The sequence below is a fragment of the Prenolepis imparis genome, unplaced genomic scaffold (genome assembly GCF_030444845.1).
Source record: "Prenolepis imparis isolate NDT839.2.m4 unplaced genomic scaffold, iyPreImpa1.0 SCAF_10, whole genome shotgun sequence".
In the NCBI taxonomy this organism is placed as follows: domain Eukaryota; kingdom Metazoa; phylum Arthropoda; class Insecta; order Hymenoptera; family Formicidae; genus Prenolepis; species Prenolepis imparis.
In genome coordinates this window covers 6,610,149-6,617,638 of record NW_028141168.1, presented here as the reverse complement: position 1 = coordinate 6,617,638, position 7,490 = coordinate 6,610,149, and the positions used below count along the sequence as shown (strand labels likewise).

The following is a 7,490-nucleotide window of genomic DNA, read 5'->3' as shown; positions in this document are numbered from 1 at the left end:
AAGCAGTGGTATCAACGCAGAGTACTGCTCGTCGCGAACGAAATAAAGTAACGCGAGTGTAAAGTGTTTCGAAGCTGCGCTTCTACGAGGACATTTCTCGACGCAGAGGAAAAATGGTGCCGGCGAAATGTGAGTCGAATTATTTATATCATTATTTATTGATTCTAGAAAAATATACGCCTAAGTATTGATAATCGTAATATACGAAGCTTATTATGAAATCTGTTTATACGTAATTCACACTTGCGATCGCAATAACTAAATATCTCACCAGCGAATTTTGGAATCGCAAAATATATAAAGGGTCTCTTATTTTCATATATATATATATATATATATATATATATATATATATTTAATTCATATATATATATATATACTTATTTTCCTTAGACAATATATTTTCACACAAATTCAATTTCAACATTAAAATAAAAAATAATTTAACACTCCTCGATACGATACGCAACAGCAAAGGTACAGTTAGTACACAATATTTGATTTGTACAATAACAAATATACACAGATTGAAAGAGTTTTCAAAATAATTAATGCATAACATATATATATATATATATATATATATATATATATATATATATGTTATGCATTAATTATTTTGAAAACTCTTTCAATCTGTGTATATTTGTTATTGTACAAATCAAATATTGTGTACTAACTGTACCTTTGCTGTTGCGTATCGTATCGAGGAGTGTTAAATTATTTTTTATTTTAATGTTGAAATTGAATTTGTGTGAAAATATATTGTCTAAGGAAAATAAGCATATATATATATATATATATATATATATTGTCTAAGGAAGATTGAAAGAGTTTTCAAAATAATTAATGCTGCAAAAAATAATTTTTATATTCAACTACATTTTTTATTTGTTCTCAAAAAACATATATTTTATAAAAAATTTACGAAAAAAGATATATCTTTCAAAGATATTTCTTTCAAATATAAATTCTTTTTTATTGTAATATATGTATTTGTATTATATACGATATGATACATATAATAAGTAATCCCTGTATGCGTTTAATTAATTATAAACTGATTATATCAAGGTATCAATAACGGTATCAATAATAATCGCCGCAAATTCGTTTTTAATACACAGCAATTTTTTATATAATTATATAAAATTTAGTTGACAAGTGGAATTGTATAATTATTTAAATCATTATTTAAAAAGGAGAATAGAGGTGGTAAGGGTTTTCTTAGTATATGTATTAATTAATCCGCGAGAAATTATCGCTTGCCAATAATCATTTTATATATAATCATTTTATTCTCGTAGTTTAATTGAAAAATCGTGGTTTGGGAGGTGCATGGCATGCATTTAAGGATTTATCGATGGAATTTTTTGACCTAAATAATACACGCGGAGTCATCGAGCGATGACCAATAATCCAAAGTCATTCGATTCTCAATCCAATAAAACAATCAAAATTTATTCCACTCGCAAAACATCTCGTTTTATTAGCGAAACATCGCGTCTTACTGGCGTTTCGAATTTTTTTCTTTCTATCCTTTTCTTTCCTCGTCGTGTCTCATTCTTTCTTATTCGAGTCCACGCGGACTCGAGCTCGAGCGACTTTTTTTTTCCCGTCTTTCTCTATTCCCTTTTTCCTGTCTTTCTCGCGCTTAGATTATCTCTTAGTCCTTATATAATAACGCTCGGCGAGCGAGCACCGGCTCGGTCTCAGTTCTTCAATAGGTAAACAAAAATTTGAAACTAGATATGCCGACTACCTTTCTCACGATTTTCAATGGTTTTAGGTATCGCACATCGCATCTCCAGGTTTGAAACTACATGTCGAACTGTCTTTCAGTTTCTTATCGCGGAGATTTTTGCCTTAGTTACAAATTTCTTTCGTACACATGACTACACGCGAATATATAATATATCGTCAGTGTAGTTTCGAGCATTTTCTACGAGTGTGGGAAATAAATGTATACACATCTTTTAATGTATCAAATCTTTTACTAAATCGTCTCCAAATTGTTCTTTTTTATAATATCAAATTTATAAAAATAATTGCTCAATCTCGCAGTAGCGAAAAAAGAGTAATGTCAATTTTTCGTCACTAAACTATTGAAACTATTGAACACACAATTCATTATTTCAATTCATAATTTGACGATTTTATATTACGAATGTTTTATAATTTATAATGTTTATTCAATCAATTTCTATGTCAATATGGAACTGTTATTGATAGTTTGATCGCAGTTAGTTGACAAATGTTGATTTTAGAAACAAGATAAATAAAAAATAAAATTGAAACATGATATTCTTAATTGAAAATTTAACTTGCATACAAAACTGAACTATTTTACATTATAGAACTAGTTCGCATTAAATTATACTTGCGCATTAATTTTTTTAATTATGTGGACAGAAAAAACATCCAAGCAATTAAGCAACTATAGAAATAGCTTAATATGTGCAATCTCGAAATTCATATATTACGAAACACAAACATTTTGTCTCTTTGTGACAAAATTTCTGTTGATATTCTTCTTAATATATATATATATCCGAAATTACATATTCCGAAAAGGAAAACAAATAGAAGCGAAGGAATTTACTGTAATGCAGTAGAATAAATCAGCTGATAACTATCAAAAATTTTAATCAAGTTTAAATAATTATAACATATTTAAAACATATTATTATTTAAATTTTTATAACATATTATTTTAAAATTTAATTAGCAAATTAACGCTTTAATCAGCTGATATCTGTCAAAAAATATTAATTGCAAATAAGGCATTATAACATATTATAACATATTATTTAAAACATATTACTATTTTACATTTGATAACATATTATTTTAAAATTTAATTAGCAAATTAACACTTTAATCAACTGATATCTGTCAAAAAATATTAATTGCAAATAAGGCATTATAACATATTATAACATATTATTTAAAACATATTACTATTTTACATATGATAACATATTATTTTAAAATTTAATTAGCAAATTAACGCTTTATTAATATTTTTTGACAGAAATTAGCCGATTAAAGCGTTAATTTGCTAATTAAATTTTTAAATAAGAATATGTTATAAAAATTAAAATAATATTTTTTAAATAATATGTTATAATTCTTTAAACTCGATTAAAATTTTTGACAGTTATCAGCTGATTTCTGTCAAAAGATATTAATCACAAATCAGCTGATTAAAGCATTAATTTTTGCTAGTTAAATTTTTAAATAATAAATGTTATAAAAATTAAAATAATAATACGTTTCGAATAATATGCTATAATTTTTTTAACTCGAGTAAAATTTACGAACGAAATATGAAAGCATTTGAGACCTCATTCAGTATTATTCTTAATATTTTTACGTTACTGCATTTCGTGTAGTAAGCATCTTAAAAATATCGCTTTTATCAAGTTTATCTTCAAAGTTTTGCATCATGGCCTCTAACGAAATTTTACCCTAAGAAACAATTAGCAGAGGGGGGATTTTATTCCACAATTTAGATCAGATATGGTGTTTTTATTGCGACTTATCTTTAATAGATTTGGACGACATCGATGATCTCTGGGAAAAGTATTATTTTTGCAATCGTAAATGCTTTTATATACTCGAAAGGTACATTTCTATATTCTATTGCAAAATTTGTATTATCTAGCAGTTCTTAATTTTTATTTATTATTTTATTTATAATATATCCAACACATACACAAACGGTAAACTATATATTGATGTTCATCACCTTCGATTTGCTTCAAAATTTACATAAAGTTTTCTTTTGGTCTACAATTAAAATATATGATGTTTTTAGGCCGGGCAAACAATATGTTGTCTTTGGGGAAAAAACTTGTTTTTCCCAAAGACAACATATTGTTTGCCCGGCCTAAAAACATCATATATTTTAATTGTAGACCAAAAGAAAGCTTCATGTAAATGAAGCAAATCGGAAGTGATGAACATCAATATAGAAATTTACCGTTTGTGTGTGTGTATGTGTGTGTTGGATATATTGTAAATAAAATAAGAAATAAAAATTTAGAACTTTGTTAAATAATACAAATTTTGCAATGCGTCACATATCATCAAATGAATAATAACTCGGTATGAATTCAGTGTTTATACAGCAACAAGTATAGTATTTCATATTCATAATATTTCATATTTAAAAAGTAATTATACTCCCTTTTCGGTAAAATTATTCAACATTTCAAACATGAATAAAAGATGGCAAAGCCATTCTTAACACAAAGCTTAATATGCAAAATGACATTTTAACATGTAAAAGTTCCAACTTAAAGATACACGTTAAAAACGTCACGAACAAAGTTAAAAATTAATGAACACTTTCATAAACGAGAGGATGAGTATCTCAAAGAGTTAAAAAATGTTAATAAACATCAAGATTCGCAATTTTATTCTGCACAATAGAAAGCGCACTAATTTAACGACAATTGCGAATTTATATGATACCTACAGATATAAAACATTCAGAAATTTACATAGAATATTGCGATATTTTCTTTGATGAAATAAAAGAGAGAGGGAGAGAAAGAGAGAGATGGCTCACGCGCCCATGTGATCAAAGTAAGAAGTATAATGAGTTGTAAGAGGAGAGGAAGAGAGAGAAAGTCAGGCGGATGAAAGGCAGAAGCGATCGAAGTGGAGTCAAACCAGATGTCGACTATCGATCTCGTGTAATGCGCCAATTACTCGCAAATATTTATCTAAGGAACATTCATTGCTATCGCGGGTTATCTCGTCAGGTATGTCGATCAGCTTTGTTTATCATTAAATGATTTGATACGGTGGCGTAACAGTAATCACTATCTAACACCGTTAATGCGATAAACGAATATATAGATCACGAATAGAGAGATTCAAGAACCCCGCAGCCTTGACGAAGGACAAATAATATTAATCGGAAAATAATCGGAATTATATTTAATCTCGGGATTGTCTCGACATAGAGTAGGACTTTTAAATCATTTAATTTTTCTAAATGGCAAAAATATTTGATCTATTAAACGTAATGACTATTCTGCATATCTCGCAATCAATATATAAGCATCATTAATTTGTTTCGTAAGTATTTAGAAAATAACGAAAAAAACGTATAGAGTTGAATCTTCATTCTTATTCTTAGCACGTCGGGCCAGATGAACTTCTTTTATTCTTACAAGCACTCTTTCTCAGTACCTACTTCATTTCATGGTACATACGTATAATAAAAAACATTTTAATTATCTGTATATAGTATACAAGGTGTTGCAAAAGAAAATACACACAAGATTACATAAGTGAATTTAAAATGTAAAGTGATTTGACGAGATCTAAGAATTTTGTAAAGTTTGCATTTCTATGATACAAAAATGATAACTATATATGCAAATTGAAGGAGGACAGGTAGAATATATTTTGTAAAGATCAAAATAAAAATACGTAAGATAGATAATATTCTATTTTTGCACACAGAGAAAATTTTCTCTTAGAATTTATCCTGAAAATCATGGTAATCGTGGGACAATATGGTATGGAAAGAATTTTATGAGAATCTCTCTGATTAATATTTATCACAATAAAAATAATAATACTTATTATAATAAAATATAAAATATGTTTGATTAATTTTATTATGCAGTTTAGTAAAATTAATCAAACATGTTTTATATCTTATATAGTGATAAATATTATTATTTTTATTGTGATAAATAATAATCAGAGAAATTCTCGTAAAGTTCTTTCCATGTCATATTGTCCCACGATTATCATGATTTTCAGGGTAAATTCTAAGAGAAAATTCTCTCTGCAAAAAATTGCTTCTGTAACAGATTTGAAATAGTAATAGATCTTTTGACCTACATTCACGAAGCATTTCTTTACTCGATTCAATGAATAAATTACGAATATCGAAATATTCCGAAATGACTATTATGACTATTGTGTAAAGACAACAAGATTGTGAATGCGAGGATAGATCTCTCCTTCAGTATTAGCGATATTTTTACTTATTTCATATATATACTTTTTATTCCACCATACACAATTAAGAGTGTACAAGACTTGACGTCAAAATAATTTGACTAATCAGGATAAAAAAGAGCAAGATTTTTTTGTCTGGATTATTTTGTAACGCTTTTGTGCTTTTGTAAAGTGAAATAAATAGCATTTGCTAAATGAAAAATAATGAAGAAGCAACACAGGAGTTGTTGAAGATTAAAAAGCAATAAATATATATATATATATATATTTGTGTTTTTTAATATATATATATATAATATATATATTTATATTTGTGTTTTTCAATCTTCTTTAACATCTCCTGTGTTGTTTTTCATTATTTTACATTTAAAAAATATTATTTATTATTTCACTTTACAAAATTGCATTTATATTTGCATATTTATATATGTTATATTAACATATGTATAGTATAGTATGGACACGTTAAAAATAGATGATCACAGTATTTAAGAATGTGATTGTAAACAAAATTCAATTTCGACACTTTAATTAAATTTTATCATTTATGCATATATCTATATTATATTTATTAATTTGTAGGCTATAGAATTTATAGAATACATGCCTAACTTTCTCTGTATAGAGTACATCTGTTGTTATTTTCAAATAGGCGTATATAACAATTTCTTCTTTATGTCAAATGATATATAAACATATTTTCGGCACTTTTATATGAATAATATATAAATAATATATTTCAAGTGAGAGATAATATCGATAATATTACTAATTAATAGAGCACTCGCTGATTCCTCTCCCCTCGACTTTGTCCGCCAAAATTGTACAAGATCCATCGAATCGACGATCGTTAAGAGACCCGCGTCGCACACCCAAAATCGATCGCTGGAAATAATTCCTGGCGGCGGTTGCCAGGCGACGCTCGCGTCGCTCTGAAGCGAAGAAGGGACGCGCTTCTCGTAAATTCACGTTCGTGATCGCATCCGCTCGTCGGTGTGTACAATCGCGTCAATCGCAACTCCCAGCAGTAGCAGCCGACTCGTGGGTCGGTATATACGTGGTGTGTCGTCTGCTCTCGGTGGAAGAGCAAACCGTGCGCGCGTCGTATATATTCGAGAGTAGAAAGAAAGGGAGTGAAAGAGAAAGAGAAGGAGCGAGGGTGTTATTACATTCGCGTACACAAACTCGCGAGAGAGTCGAGAGCCGTCGTGTGTGTGTGTGTTTATGCGCATACGTATCTACATATTTGTGTGCATATTCGTGGGTGTGTATGTGTATCTCATCTAGTGCACGCGGATACATATTCCCGGAAGGAACGGAGAGGACGAGAGAGTGTGAGATATGCCGATCGCAGCTTCCGTTGTCGTCTCAACGAACTACTGCCGCTGCTACTTCACAACGATGACGATGACGATGAGCTAAGTGCGAACAAACACGTGAATCGCGCGCACGCCTGCGACTCGGCACGTACGAGGTGAGTGATCTCGTCTCGAAAGGGCACG

General features: G+C 29.1%; 2 protein-coding genes across 8 annotated transcripts in view; one reads left to right on the top strand and one right to left on the bottom strand.

Moving 5' to 3' along the window:
* The window catches only part of LOC145941913 (uncharacterized), a 246,211-nt gene that overhangs the window by 148,493 nt on the left and 90,228 nt on the right, over positions 1–7,490 (bottom strand). The window lies entirely within an intron of this gene.
* The window catches only part of LOC145941912 (insulin-like peptide receptor), an 82,265-nt gene continuing 74,811 nt past the window's right edge, over positions 37–7,490 (top strand). For 4 of the 5 annotated variants that reach the window (XM_083048326.1, XM_083048317.1, XM_083048325.1 and 1 more), the window contains exon 1: positions 6,900–7,462. The gene's annotated coding sequence lies outside the window, so the exon portion shown is untranslated. Of the gene's footprint in view, positions 130–6,899; positions 7,463–7,490 lie in introns of those variants that run through there. The other variant, XM_083048324.1, reaches the window with a different exon arrangement.